This window comes from Poecilia reticulata, linkage group LG18, assembly GCF_000633615.1.
Source record: "Poecilia reticulata strain Guanapo linkage group LG18, Guppy_female_1.0+MT, whole genome shotgun sequence".
NCBI classification, from domain to species: Eukaryota; Metazoa; Chordata; class Actinopteri; order Cyprinodontiformes; family Poeciliidae; genus Poecilia; species Poecilia reticulata.
In genome coordinates this window covers 15,498,507-15,514,511 of record NC_024348.1, presented here as the reverse complement: position 1 = coordinate 15,514,511, position 16,005 = coordinate 15,498,507, and the positions used below count along the sequence as shown (strand labels likewise).

Below are 16,005 nucleotides of genomic sequence, written 5' to 3'. Positions count from 1 at the left end.
AATGATTCAATTTCAGTCAAGGTGTTAGTATTGTGGTTTTAAGAGCAGATATGATTTTATTATGCATCCATCTCGTTACTTTCTATAAACTATGCCACCAAAGCTTAATGATTAAATAACATAATTTACCCTTAAGACTGATTGATGGATTAGAGACTGAAGAAAAATATGTTTTATTAATGAGACCAATAAGATAATTGACACATAAACATGAGTAAGCCCATCTGTTGCTGCATGCAGTTCACTACGATTTACAGCTCTTTAGTATTTCCCCATGTGAGGATCTTGGATGCAGCAGTCTAATATTTTCTGAAGTGATTCCGAGTGGGGGAGTAAGGCATTATCTTGAAGAAGAACAGCTAATCAGACTAAGCTCTTCAATAAAACACTTTTTTTTGTCAAAAGAAAGTGACACTGATGTAACTGTGGGTTTTAAAACTACACATTAGTTGACTCGTTGCTGTTTCTCTTTAACATAATAACCTCATGTCCAATGATATGTGTTATCGCGTCAAAGTTCACCCACCAACATGAGTTTCTAACTCCACGTTGTAGATGTTTCAAGACTGGCAAAGATAATTGAACAAACATTTGATTTTGTTCTTTTTGAGGCTCTTTATACATCAAAATGTATTGTTGCTGCTCCCTAAGGCTAAGTCAGGTAATGGCCGGAGGGTTTCCACATTGCCAACAAGCTGTTTTAATATTTAAACCATCATCTTCACCTCTCTAATATGTAAATGACTATAATTAACCGGGTAAGGATATGGGCTGCTTTCTGGCCCCTCCAGCCTGACCTCCCTTGTTTTGTTGAGTTCCTTACTATCACAGTGCTTTTGAATGCCGTCTATCATGCTAATAAATTTGCAAATTAAATTGTAGAACGGAATAATAAGGCAGTGGTCGTTTCGATGCGGTGAGGAATACTCAATTAGGCTGGATTTGGCCTCCGTAATTATTACAAAGATAACTGTTCAATGGCAACAAACGCTTTGACGGACTCGGCCAGCCTAAGATGAAAATGCCAGGACATAAGAGGGAAAATTTGCAATACAGAAAAAGAGAAAAAAAAAAGAAGGCAGCAAGGAAGAAAGTGACGAGAAAGCTATCGCAAAGGGACCTGTCTGCAGCAGGCATATTTTATTACACAGCACCGAAGCTTAGGAGGCAATCAAGCATATTTAACCAAGCTCGTATTGTCCCTCCCTCCCTGCACCCTCACAGAAAACCAACAACCCCAACCCCACTCCAAGCAATTATTACTCCAGAGTTTTTTTTTCCCCTTCTTACTTTTTTTTTTTTTACTGTGCTTTGCCATGGAGAAAATGAACTGCAGTACTTATCAGCTCAATGCATACACAAGTGACTGGGGTAGAGGACATGTAGGCATGCATACTGTATATGTGTGCAAGCATGGGCATGCTCCGATGCTTTCGTTTATGCTTTGGGGGTGGAGGGGGGCGGGGGACGCTGCATGAGCGTGAGCAGGGGGCGAGCTGACCACCGGTGAGCAATAGGTTACCTTTTTAGATCCCATTAGCTCTGTAACATCAGCACTTTAAGGCAGAGCGAGGGGGGAGATACAGAGATAACCATAAACATGTCACCAAAAACGCAGAGTTATTTGCATTCATATTGGACAGAGGCAAATGGATGTGAGGGTCAAACAGGGAAGGTGAGGGTTTATGACCTGTGCATAGTTCTACTGTCAGCAGCTCTGATCTATCGGAGCAGCCAGCCTTGTCAGGCTTTACGTCTGATTATATTATTATGGCTGGCAATCAATATGAATGAATGATTTTTTTTTAACACAAAGGGGAGTAGAATGAACAGAATGCAGACAGTATTTTACAAAAAAAGTACTATGAACTGAACGCCTGGAGTCACCTAGTGAAATGATAAATTGCCTATCAACGCAACAACACATTTCAAACATGTATTCAGTTTGACTTTTTTTTTCTTTATAAGTACGCTCTTTTTTAAAAAGTCCCCCCCCCCAAAAAAAAAAACGGCGCTGTTTGTTTTCAGGGACTTAAACATATATTTTTGTCATGTAATGCAGAGTAAGTCAGACTGCTTCTTAATTGGTGAGACTCTTTAGCTCTGGGCATCATTCCCACCAGTCCATAACTCAGCATCCTTCTATAACTCTCCTGCGCCTGGTTGTCATAATCATCGGCATTATGCTACCTCAATGGGCCTGATTTACAAGTCTGGACGTTTCGACCACTTTTTTTTTTTTTTACAACGGGCTGAACACAACACTGTTTGCAACCAAGCTTATTTTTCTCCAAACCAGTTAATGAGAAGGGATTACACAATCTTTTGTCAAACTGTCAAATTGGCCATTCGAACAGTGACTCAGGCATTAATGAGGCCTGCTATTCAGATGTTGAGTACATTACTTCAATTAATGAAGACGATAATCTGCTGTGACACATTAAGGCAAACATTAGGATGTTAAGAATAAAGTTGGGACATTCAGACTATGTTTATCATACAAAAACTAAGCTCAGCATATAAATAATTAACAGTATTACTATTATTATTATTATGCCAAGACTAACATTAACATTTTAGGTATGAAACTGGCATATTATGAGCAAATTAACATCCGCAAATGGAGGCTATAGAAAGGATGTTAATTAAATAGTTTTAGCACACCAAGACTTAAGCTAATGTTAGGCTTCAATATATAATTAAGTAAGCTATGCTAACCTCCACATCCTAATGCTAAGAAAGTTAGGTCAAGCACCAGAAATTCCCCAGATGTTTAATTTATGTTTTATATGTAAACATTTGCTGCTGTTAAAAGACATAGTTGTTTGGTCTGAGACATTTAACAATTTTTTGTGGGTAATTGTTGTTTTGCAGCAGATACCGTAAATGTTAGGTGGACTCCTGTCATATAAGACTACAGTTAAAATATTCAGGTAAGCACTGAGCATGTGACACTAACGTTAGCAACATAAAGCTAACGTTAGCATAGTAGGACTAATCTTACTAACATTATGTTCAAGTTATCATGCTAGGATGCTAGACAACTCAAAGAGCAGCATTACCAAGAGAGCTAAGATAAGGGTGGGAACAGTGGTAGAACAATTATAAAGTATTGCTGCGTTCTTGTTGCTACTATTTTGCATTTCAAGGAAGGGTAAAAAAAAAATCTGATTCTCAAAGTATTATAAACAAGTACAGTTTGATAAATATGTATAATGGATTTAACCATAATTGAGGCCCCATTTTGTTAATCCTGCTTTCTTTCCACCTTCAGCATGGACTGCATATTAATGCTAAAGCCTAAACCTTTACGAAACTTCCACACGTTAGCTGAAATGAGCCAGTTTGTTCCTACCATCGCAAGAAAATAAGGTTCCATAACATGCCGAGTCATTATGACATTCAAGCTATCTTCATTCAGTTTGCAGTAATAGCCGTGTTTTTGTATACACCTGAGGGAAAAAAGAAAAAAAAAAAAGCTGAATGCATCTGCCATTGTACAAATTCAGTTATTAATACAGGATTAGCGGCTCAGAAAAAAACCTGGTTGCATTAGAATACGTTGGCTCTACATAGAACATTCTCAGTCTTTTTTTTTTTCCTTTTTCAGTTTTCAAGCCAGAGCAAAATTGTTGCAATTATCCTTTCATTTCTTTACATTGTTACAGCACTTGGTCCTTTCCTGCCCCCCCCCACTCCCCCTCAAGTCATTCCATAATAACTCGTATTCATTCACCTGTTAATAGTTTCAAGAAATCTTTTTTTTTTTTTTTATCGTCAATTTTTTACAAATACATAAGCACAAACACATACAAGAAAGGGCATATGCAGCTTCCAGACACCTGGCTGATTGCTGCTATTTCTCATCACTTCAGCTGAAAATGGCTCTTATGACTGCACTTGTTTGCCGTCTAAACGGAGGAGGACGCTGAGAAAAGAGGTGAAAACTGCAGAAGCTGTATGCGCAGATGTTTTTTTTTTTTTGTTTGTTTGTTTTTTTAAACCCTGAAAATTTTTGTCCAGCTTGAGATAATAACCATCACCAATTTCACTGCTGATTTTAATCACCTATAGGTGAAGGCACTGCGGCGTCTGACTTTATGTGTTTTGTTTTCACAGAGACAATAAACTCGTGCTGTTCGATACAATGAAGACCCATGCAGAGAAAATCACTTTGCTTCTCTACATCTCAGGCAGAGGTAATATTGACAGATAATATCCACTTTCTGTGCCATGTGTTTTCAGCTAAATAAGTCTGCCTGGTGAAGAAATACAGGCTGTAATTGTGCCATCTGTGGCACTGAGACTTTTAATAAATTAACCATTGGCGCTTGTTTGTTCTGCCCCCCGCCGAGCTCCAGCGTTTGCGAGCGTAGTTAATGAACAAAGCCGAGCTGCGCTTTCGTGACTGTGGAGCGCACAGGTGACACGATGGCGGGGGAAAGACGAGGGTGACGTTTTCGCGTGGCCGCTTGACAGACAACGGCGCAACGGGAGGTTGCGGGGGGGCGACCGGAGAGCCGGGAGACACTTTCTCTTTCACTCTCGTGCTCCCCGAACGCTCCCAGTGCAAGGGACACGGGCCGCTGCACACACAGATGGCGGGGAGGTGTGCATGCGTGCACGAATGGTGGGGTTGTGATGCCATTTGGCTTTGTAAAAGTGCGAGAGATGAAGCATGAGAGATCTAAGAAGAAAATAAGAAAGGAAGGAGGGGGAGCAGAAGAGCTTGTGTGCTGTTGCAGCTGTTGTTCAAATCTTTTTCACACATCTGCTCCCTTATACTTTCTTACAGCATCAATAAATGCTTCTTTCCAGGGTTAATTTACATCATACTCCGCAAAGATGGTGCCACTCAGGAACTTTTGCTGAGGAAGGAAAGCCAAGTGAGAAGACAAATAAAATATCTTTTGGAGGATTCTGTGTAGACAGACTGCCATCTACTGGTTTCAACTGTAATTTCAGTCTATGCTTTTATATCATGACCCCCTATTTGCAGTACATGCAAGCGACTGTTGTGTTTGAATGGGAAATGTAAGGTCTCGTCTAACATTAAATGAGTGAACTTGAAAAGGAATGAGGATGTGCCTAATCTGTGATCTATAATTAGTTCATGGAGACTAAATATGTTTAAAGTTTGCCTTGCAAAGCTTGTCAGAGCAAAGTGAATGGAAGCAAGTGTTAATGCCATGTCAGTCAATATGCCTCAGCTGTTCGCATCAAGAGTTAAGCTGTTCCAAACGGAAATGATGAAGTGTAGCGCCATCTTGTGGTTATTTAATGCCATGTGATGGCAGATTCTCCCTCAATCAGAACTGAAGCAATTTGTTGAACATTTCAGACATTAGCTCCTGTTTAGTTTTTTTTTTTTTTTTTTTTTGCACATTTGCAAACCACTTGAGTAATTTTTAACTTGACATGTTACATTAGCTTTCTGGCACACAATGTGTTTCACAAGCTATGTAAAAAAAAAAAAAAAAAAAGTTTAACTTTGATCCAATTTGATTATAACATTTTCCTACTCCGACATGAGTTTGTTAAAGTACAAACGGATCTTCTTTTGATTTGCTTTTTCCAATGCAGTTCTTCTACTCCCCTAACAATGGTTCAAGTACAGGTGTGTGTTATTTTGTGTGGGTTTGTTGTATGAAATCCAATTGAAGTATAGGGACGTAATGTGACAAACTGTGGAAGTTCAATGGGTATAAATATTTTCGCTGGGCATATATGTCTTTGCCAGTATATAAAACAACCTTACCCAATGCATTCGGACACAAACTTGACCAAATAATTACATGAATAATAAAAAAAAAAAAACAAGTGTGCTACTAACAACCATTAACAGAGACTTAAATCCTCTTCCACCACTACTTAGCTCCTCTGCTCACAAAACTGCTTCCTCTTTGCATTAGAGATATATTTTAAAGAATTATGCTTTTCAGGAATTGCTTCAATATTAGACCCAGCGCACATCCTTCAACAACTTCACTCTTCCATATTCATAGAGCGCACACTGTAGACTGTATTTAACCAAGTAATTTAAAGGTTATCTTAAGTTGTCACTAATCATTTAATATTGTCCTCCCTTTTTTTTTTCTTCATCCTTTCGCGGCCAGTACTTCAGCTACTAATCCTGTGTGTTTGTGGCTTAGCAGAGACTTATTCCGGAAAGCTGCTGGCTGCTATCTGACCTGACACAGATTTCATCCATTTTCTCTCTCTTTTCTTTTTCTAAAGCATATCTGCCTTTTTCAGACATGCTCTGTTCAAAAGAAATGTGTCAGCAGTCTGGAGATTATGCTTCTTTTTTTTTGCTAATCACCAGAAGAGCCCAACCTGCCGCGCAATTTTTTTCAGTCTGAACACGTAGCGCGTCGAGCAGAAGTCCCTCTTTCCTCCATTTAGATGCTTGTTTTGATCTCCCTTTGCTCTCATTGTGTTGGTATAATCAGGTGCGTTTAACTGTCAGTCTTGTAACTCAATAGAGCACAAAGTTAACTCACGCATGTGAAAACCAAATTAGTAGACCCCCAAAAAGGTGGGCTAATTCCACATACTCGGTGCATTGACGTAGATCAAAGTAGATCAATTTCAATACTCTGAAAATACAGGCAGCATTTCTTACTTTGCTTTTATTGTTTTTGTTTGTTTTCGGACCGTTTCTGCGTCTGCTCATGTGGCAGTACACACCACAACATGTGGGATGACCGTGATGGATTCCCGGTATCATTGGCAGTTATATGTGCTGGGCCTATAACCGCAATTCCCCAGTCGCAGCTTACTGCCGAGCGAAAGCTGAGCGAGATACACTCTGGCTGGCGCAGAGCCATTGGACTACGTAATAATTCATAGACCCAAAAGCCCTCCGTGTACTCACAGTGCAATATTTATGACCAGGCCGAATGTATTTCCTCAGCTACATCACCGCACGGTGCTCAGGTCAGGGTGCATCTTCCCTCTGAGAACATATTAATGTTCAGTGCCTTGGTTAAATTTGAGGAAATAACACCGAGAATTTGCAACTGAACACATTAGTGCTCCGTAGGGTTAATTTTCAAAAATCCCCAGGATCAAAAGCTTGTTTAAACGTTATTTATTTGTTGAAACCTGTTCGTAGAATGTTTGACACTGAAGGATGGTGGCCAAAATACACGCTGATATTTCCCAGAATTATGTTTGTGTTTGTTTTTCTTCCCCTTATGTTTTTTTTCTTCATTTTTTACCTTAATTATGGGTTTTTTTTGTCTCTTTTTCACAAGATACACACAATTCCTGATGTTTTTCTTGGTAAAATCAGCTGATTAGTAGTTATTGGCATATTTATTACAATGTACTACAAGTATATTTCCCATACCTAGTATTCTCCCTCTATACTTGTGTGTTTACCCGTTTTTCTTTGCCAGATACCATTTGTTTTTACAAGCAGTTAATGCTGCCAACAAAATTTTATACTCCTTGTTCTTCTTTTTAATAGAAAGTACTCCTCATAGCTTTTTTTTTTTTTGTGGCCTGTCTCGTTTCTTGATAAGGCCAGTGAAAGACCTATTGGTAGCTTAGGGAAGGAACATTAGTGGAGTTATTTCTGCCATTATTCTCATTTACTTTCTTCCCCCTGGGAACGCAGTGCCTCAACCTGTAAACATCGGGTTGCTGGTTCAAAGCCAGAACCGTCCATCTCACTTGACCAAAGCACTTCGTCCGCCCTGCCTCCTCATTGTGACTTAATGGCAGCCTCGCTTGTGAATGCTCTCTCAGCATTGCCACATATGGGCCCAGCATGAGGAAATGCTGATTGGCTGATCTTTAAAATTATATATCCTGATCTTTTGATAACAGCAGAAATTATGTGACCCTGCTTTCATTATTTATAAAGTTCAGTAATATTTTCAGCAGCGATTGCTATTTTTGAACTTCAAATACGTAATAATTGTTGTGGATATAGCTTAAGGATGTAGAAAAATCATTCAGAACCACAATCATTAAAAAAAAAAAAGATTTTTTTTTTTTATCTCATAAAATATCTAAATGTAACTCAGTTTATATTCACTCTCTACCAATAATACCCTTTTTAGATCCAATTACAATCTACCAAGCGTTATGATTGTGATTTTAAGTTTACCATATTACCATTAAAGCACTGTATGAAAATCACATAATATTATATTACAAATACATAGCTGCAAATTATGATTTGCGATAATCTTGTTCGTCAGACTATCGCCCTCTCCCTGATGAGTGAAATCAGATGGGGAAGAATTGTGTAATTTAATCAAAATCTTCTTTGTCATCCAACAAACAATGGTTGATTTTAGAACTTCCATCTAAAGTGTTGTCTTCAAATATATAATGATGCTTTCGTTTTAACATTTCATTTTAAATCAGTGCTGCAGTCAGTTGTCCTGATGACGTTCTGCTTTCGTTTATTTGAAAGAACGCAAACTCACCGAGAGAATTGAGGCTTCTCCGTCGGGCTCATGCAGGTGCCACCATGCCGCCCCTGCTGCCGCAGGCCGACCTCGCCGACACACCGGTGCAGCTAAAGCCCCCTTTACCCCCACCTAGGAGAGAAGGACAAGCCGGTGTGATCAGTCCTGGCTTCATATACCATTGTTTGGAGAAGTTCCTAAAACATGTTGCATGAGTTTGTGGTATTCCATCAGAAGCAACTTCTCTTTAAAACTAGCATTCGTCGCTGCCTGCTCAGTGGAATTAGAATATTACTCCAGTGCTGGAGGGTTTTAATTGCGTTTCTCTTGATCAAAAGCTACTGCTGCATGTAGTGCTGCCACCAACTCCATGTACGTTTGGTTTTTATCTTCTACAAAAAAGTGCTCACTTGCTCAGTACTCTGCGTTTTTCTTTTCTTTCCACCCAGAGCCCAGGATTTATTGGAGGTCTCATCCCCCCCCCGCCCCAAAGAGAGCTGCTCTTCTTCAGCGTCTCCACATGAGGGTGAGCTGCCAAGTCAATGGGTTCAAAGTGATGGACTGAACTTAGAGAGATAAATAGCTTCATACAAACTGGCATTTAAAAAAGATCTACTGAAACTCTATTGTATGGGGGGAAAAGTAAAATAGTATATACTGTATATTATTTTATCGTTTTGCATAGTAATTGATGTTGATTTTAATTTACTCTAGACTGAACTTAATTTTATATATTTAGATGTTTTTGCTGCGAAACAGAAGTGTATAAATTACAGAATTAAAGTGGATTGCAGTTTTTTGGATGGGGGTTTTATTTTCATACGTAGCTGTATGTTGATAGTTGTAGGAAGGTGGAACTTGTTTGGCGTGCCAGAACCCCCCCTCCCCCCCCCNACTTGTTTGGCGTGCCAGAACCCCCCCTACCCACCCACACACACACACACACACACACACACACACACACACACACACACACACACCCGCCCAGAAAATAAAAAATAAAAATAACTGTGTACCATGCTTGGCTGACATGTCACTCGTGACCTCATGAAAGCAAAAATCCCTCCAAGGCGTGTAATAAATCATCCCAGCCGGCTGCCCCACAACACAGGCCCGGTTGTGCATACACATTCTCAAACGGACACAACGCCCGACACGAAGCAATACATCAAATCTAAGAAGTGTGGAGACACAATTATATCAGGTTCTCTAACCTTACAGGGGAGCGGGATGGACCAGTGGCCAGTCAGGTCACACCATATAGAAGTTTGGATGCTACTATAAGGTAATTCATGACTTCATTTATGGCTTCACTAGTGGAAAGACATTTAGATCAGTACGATACATGATTTCAATGTATCTTTTCATCACAGTTGTCATTTTAATAGCAATCATAGGCTTTTCTCCACAGGGTTACAGAGTATAATTTCGATTTTTTTTTCCCCCTCCCCGCTAAACTGACCTGCTACGGGTTTGAATTCAGTTTTTTTTTATAGCACAAGCGCATGTGACAGGTAGATGGATGCACATTCAAAGTAAAAATGCACTTAAAACATCATTTACGAAGTGTTTTCAAGTCTCTGCAAAAAAGCTGCTCAGTCAATTTAAATTTAACGCCTCGATGCTTTTCCGAGAGACCATTCAAATGCCACTCCCAACAGACTGAGCTTCTCTGACGAGTCTACCTCTGTCATTTACTTTATGCTTTATAAAGTTAGTCAAACTCACTTGACTGCACTTAGATTTTTTTTCTTTTCTTGCCTTTCCACCAAAGTTATATTTTTCCTGTCATATTTATTTTAAATCACTTTACCATCCACAGCTCCAATCAATTCTTCAAAATGAGTACAGCTCAAGGCTGTGGAAGAGAGTTTCTGAGTTTCCTTTTTTTTTTCTATGTCACCGTTAAATGTTTCATGTAATCAAATTATTATATCAGACAAGGATAATTTGAATCAATGCAAAGATACGATTTTATGCATTAATGGAAGAAGCCATCCAAACCAACCTGACCGTTTGTGGAGAAGTAATTCACCCCTAATGAGTCGTACCACTCTTGGTGACTGTTTGAACTGGAAATAAGTTTTTGAAATTATTTTAACCTACTCTTGCAGCTGTTTTAATTCTGTGTCTCGTGTTGGAGAGGTTCTAAGCACAAACACACCGTTTCAGGACAACTCACAGAGTTAGAATTGTTCTCTGTCAGGATTTTCTGAAAGACAACCGTTACAGCCATCAGCTACAGCAGGCTGTCCAGAAACTGAAGCAGCCTGCCACCTTGAGGTCGTCACACCAACACCACGTTGCTGGACTTTTTGCAGAAATTCTAAGAAACCAAGTTTTTCTGCAGATATAACAAGACCAACACCTTCTAAAATGTTGCACTTTTGTTTCTTCAGGTCACAAAATATTTCCCCAGAATACCTGGGGTCAGTTAAAAAGTTTCCTGGAAATGTTGATCAGTGGACTTCTTCCCTTTGAATCTCCATGGATCCCATTTTTGCTCAGTTTCTTACCAATATGTTTGAACGAAGAACACTGACTTTAAAGGGGCAGTATCATGTGTTTTTCAGGCACACTGTGTCATTTCGTAGCACAATCAAGAAACTATGCTACCTTCACTTGTCATGACAATGCTACATATATCAAATATGACTCGGAAGAAATTTGTCTGATATTTAACGCCTTGAATTTGGGTCCTTGTTTAAAATCTCAAACTCTTTCTGAAACTCTCCCTTCAGGAAGTCATCGCAACATTTCTCCTCTATCAGCCCTTTAACAACACTTTTACCAGGGTTGCACTAAGAAGTAGCTTATACCAATGAGCTCAGCAGATGTGCATTTCCACCAGGTGTTTGCTAAGTGCTGCTGGCTGGTGGAGCTGAATTGAGGCGGCGCTGGGGGAAGGAATGCTCTGCGAGGCGGAAACTGTGGCTCTGAGGAGGAGCTGCACCTCGTAGGCAGAACTAGGATCCAACCAGGCGCTTTGCACAGCTGAGTGACTGCCTTGCGATGTTAAACGATTCCTCAAAAATGCGCACTCCAGGTATGTCTTTTGATGCAACATAACATGATGTAAAGCTCAAAAAAGTCGACTTCACATAATGCTGCAGTCTGCAGTACTTTAGGTGGTTTCCTGGGCTCTCCTTCCTTATACTTCCTTAGATTAGTGCATGTGCTACTTTCTTATCTTTTAGTCTCCTTTATGTTGTCATGCAAGCTCTAGTTTGTATTCTTGATTGGAAGTTATCTGGCCTGGGTGTGAAAAATGAAACTGAACCCAAAACATATTACTTTCTTTAAAAACGGCTTCTGGGTCAATTTGGACAGTTTTGACTCTATATGACAATGAAATCAATTGAAAACTGCTTTTGTATTTGTAGGTTTATCTTTCTTCTCATATATTTTGATCTAAATAAGTGTGATAAAAAAAAATAGACCAGAAAAAATCTGTAACATGGATTAGTTTTTGTTCCCAGCGCTCCACGTCTTGCAAACATTTCGCATAACTCCTGTGTGGAAACAAAAAAAACTGGGACTCCTGTACATTATGAGGCAGGGGGAGTAAAAAAGGAGAATTAAAGTAAGGGCCTCGTCTTAAAAAGGGGAAACAGTCCATCGATGATTCGATCTCCACATTACTTTCCCTGCAAGAGCACTTGATAAGTTCACAGTAAATCCTTTGGACGTGTACAAGAATGTTCTGCTCCGTGCTGGCCTCTACCCAGGGAACAGTAACTCACAGCAACACAAACGCTCCAATTACAGCTGCACCCGCAAATCCTCGGGGGGGGGGGAAACCGCAGCGCTGCTCACTGATCTGAAAAACACCACTGTGATAGTGGGTAACTTCACTCAACTTCCAGAGGACACGAACTGCACTTTTAATGATCCCGACCAGACCGCTGTTAAGCCGATGATAATGAGACATTTTTTTTGAGAGGAGCTGATTTATGAGAGCATATGGGGGCATTTTGTGGTTGTGCGAACTAATGAGTGGAGAGTTAAGTGGCACTTTATGCGCGACACCGCAGCGGAAAGGTAAATGGTACAATTACTTTGACACCGAGGGTGAGAGTGAGGCACTTCTGGGTCACGAATCGGGTGAGCTCACTGCCGATTTTCCTCGGGAATCAGCTCCCTGTGTGTGTTTGCTGGCATGCGTGCTCACACGGTGCCACAAAGTGCTGACAGCACCTGTCAGTCCTCAGGCAAAATGCTGGGAGAGGTGTGTGTGGGCGCATCCTCTTCTCGGTGACAAACAAAGACACCGGCAGCAGTAGTGATTTCTGCACTCCAGAGGGCACCATTAGCATGCTTTGGCTCCGCTAATCCATGCCGTTCTGATATTTTCAGTCGGCGAAACAATAAAATCTGCAACTAAGACCGAACAAACTGCGAGTTGTGGTTTTATGCCGCACTATTGACTGAGACAGAGAGATTAAACTCACTTTATTCACCAAAGCGAATTATTGCAAGAAATCAAATCTCAAAAGGCAAACCAATTTACTGTGACTAAGCAATAGATCATGTCCAGACATGTGTGCTTTCTGTGCATGAATCCATACTAACACCATTTAGTTGTCTGACCCCTTATTTGATTTCTCTGGCTTCACTTGTTTACCCTTTTCCTTTTCATATTGTTTGGCACATTGATATTTGAACTCAGAGAAAATTATTTGTTTAGTAGAAGAAATACATCAATAGAGGTTACCCTATCCTGCTCCCGGCCCCCAACTAAAGTGATTCCATTGTAAACGAGGTTTTGTGCCGGAGCAGATGTTATTTAGGAAAAAGAAGAAAAAAAAGGCAATAGGACCGTTTTGATCAGAACAAACATATCAATGCATTACGGAAAAGAAAGGTCACTTCTAGGAAGCAATTGCTCTTTCCAGTGTCAGTTTCTGCAGAGAATCATAGTGAACAGAAACTATCTACACAAAGTGTGTCATCTGTAGGACTTCTTTTGCAAGTAGATGTGTGAATTTCAAACATTTAATTCATTGCTAGCTAATGTATTAATTTATTGCTAGTTGTTAGTCTCCATAAGCCCACAATAGCAATGGTTTGCCTGTCGTTGCACTGGAAGAAGTTTGGTGTGAAAAAAAACGAAATGGAAAAAAAATAAAAAATCTTGATCTTTTAATTTTTTTTTTTTTTTTCTTTCAGGATTATAAAATGTAGCTCTTACCCCGTTTGGAACAAACGGTTGCGACTGCTGCCTCAGACAAAGAGCGAAGTCAGAACAGAACTCCTCAGAATTTCCCTGGAAGCAAAAAGACAAAGAGGAGAGGATTTATTATGCGTTAGTGTATCGTAATGTTTTATACAAAAAAAAAAAAAAAAAACAGCAGGGATAAACATGAATTGAAAACCACACACACACACACACACACACACACACACTGCTTTGTTATCAGCACATTCTTTGTAAGTGTGTAAGCACATTCCACAAACTGATTTTCCTCACTGTGCATATTAAGAGCAGCTAAAAATGGCCTCCAGCAACGAGTGCTGACATAACCTTCATCTTAAACAAAAAGAAAGGTTGGTGGGATGATTTTTCATGTACGTATTAATTTTTGACAGTGACGGCACGCTTAAAAGAACAACCTTAGCTTTTTGAGAAAGTGGTAAGCTGTGCACGAAACCTTGTCAAAACTGCATACAGCCCGTGCCCGTCTTCGCCATTTGCAGGCCAGCGTCGAACTAACCGAGATGAGAGAAGTAAAGCGCATTCCAGAATGTCACAGCAGCACCGGTGATTGACATTTCCCCAGTCTGTGCGTTATCTTGCATGAAAATGACACCAATAATTGGATGTCAGACACCTCCCCTCCTGACCGTCTCCAATATTCTGTATCAACAAGGCGTTTTTTTTTTTTCCTTCAGAACATTCCTTTTTACTTTTCAAGTTTATCTCTTCGCTGCTCGAGTGCTTGATATGCAAAAAAGAAAAAAAAATCATGTTTACTTTGCAGATCAAAGTTCTGCTCTTCTCCCTCCCTTTCCTCAGTTTTCCCCATCTAAAAGTGGTCTCCTTTCATTATGCAAGCCAACAAAGAGCGGCCCCGCTCTTGCACCTCGTTCCAAGCATACTGATTAATTAGCTCGTATAATTAGCTTAATGATTTAGAGAAACATGGCCACAGCCACCCAAGAAGCTATGCTAATGGACCCCTGTCTATAGCAATTAAAATGCCCATATCTTAACAACGGCGGTTTGTGGAAGTCCAGATACCAGACGCAGAGGGGGAGAGTAGGTGCTAATCGATGTAGCAAGGTATTAGCTGTTGTTGCGTTAATGAACTCTGTTATAGTTATCACATTGTCAGACTGTGTTCATGCGTTTAATTTCGTGCATTTCATTTAGGTAATACTTTGCAGACTGCACTGGAACGCTGGGAGCTAATGAAGTGTTCTTCGCTCTTGCTATGACGATTAATTTTGGCGCCGGCAGTCGACTCCGCGCTTAAATTAGATTTGGAAAGTGATGCAAGACGCTGAAAGTGCAAAAACTGCTTTTAGTGCTACAAGGGAGCCAATTTACAGCCTTATCTTTATCCGTCATATTATGCCGTTCTATATAATATCCGCCGCTCAGCTGGAGGATGTTAACTCCCTCTCTCTGTGTGAGCACACAGCGTGAAGTGCATGAGTTAGGACATGGAGTTGTGGACGTTACAGATTCCATTAAATATGAGTCAGACCAGACAGTATCTCTGCTCTCTGACAGTACCATCAGCATTCCTGGCTGCACTTCAGACATAAATCGCCCATTTATGACCTTCCGCTGAACAGTAACCAACAGAGACAGCGGCTCAACTCGTAAAACCACCAGAATGTTGAGATGGAGGTGAAGATATTACCTGTCTACACACGACCTCTTAAACGGGAGCCAAGTGGGAGCAGTTGGATAAAATGTAAGCCATATTTGCTTTTTTTTTTTTTTTTACAGTGCCACACCTGAATGTTTAGAAGATCTCACGTAGTAACAAACGAGTGGTAATTCACTGCACACCAACGCTGACGAAGCTTCTTTCTACAAAAACTGTAAATATGACGTTCGACTACAGCTGGTTTAGTGCTTAATGCACGAGCACATTTTGTAAATTTTACCCAGAAATGCTCGTAACACAAAGATGGTTCACCCATTCATTTACTCACTTTATTAGAACCGAGTGTTGTTACATTCTGTAACGCTGCTTCAACACAGTGGGGCTACATAATTACGTGTCAAGTGTCTGTCACGTAAACAGTCAGGATACACCGGAGTAAACATGTAAATCTGAGGTAACATCTGTCTACGTGAAACTGACCTGTTACCCCTTTACTGCGGATTGTGTCATCTCACACACCTTTGAATAACACACAAAATATCTCTGAACAGTTTTGGTCCACATACCATCTGAATACTTATCACCTCTCTTGAAATTACATCCACGTTTCACAAATCCAATGCATGTTTCTCACTCTGTCACTGCCAGTGGTGGGAAGTAACAAAGTACAAGTACTTCGTTACTGTACTTAAGTACAATTTTCGTGTATCTGTACTTTACTTAAGTAGATTTAATAATGG

At 40.1% G+C, this 16,005-nt stretch overlaps 1 protein-coding gene across 38 annotated transcripts in view; it reads right to left on the bottom strand.

Annotated features, from left to right (window-relative positions):
• Positions 1-16,005, bottom strand: part of LOC103480676 (protein tyrosine phosphatase receptor type D) — a 456,187-nt gene that overhangs the window by 265,039 nt on the left and 175,143 nt on the right. For all 38 annotated transcript variants that reach the window (XM_008435747.2, XM_008435754.2, XM_008435753.2 and 35 more), the window contains exons 5-6: positions 13,618-13,692; positions 8,445-8,558 (exon numbers count right to left, since the gene is read on the bottom strand). The gene's annotated coding sequence lies outside the window, so the exon portion shown is untranslated. The remainder of the gene's footprint in view (positions 1-8,444; positions 8,559-13,617; positions 13,693-16,005) is intronic.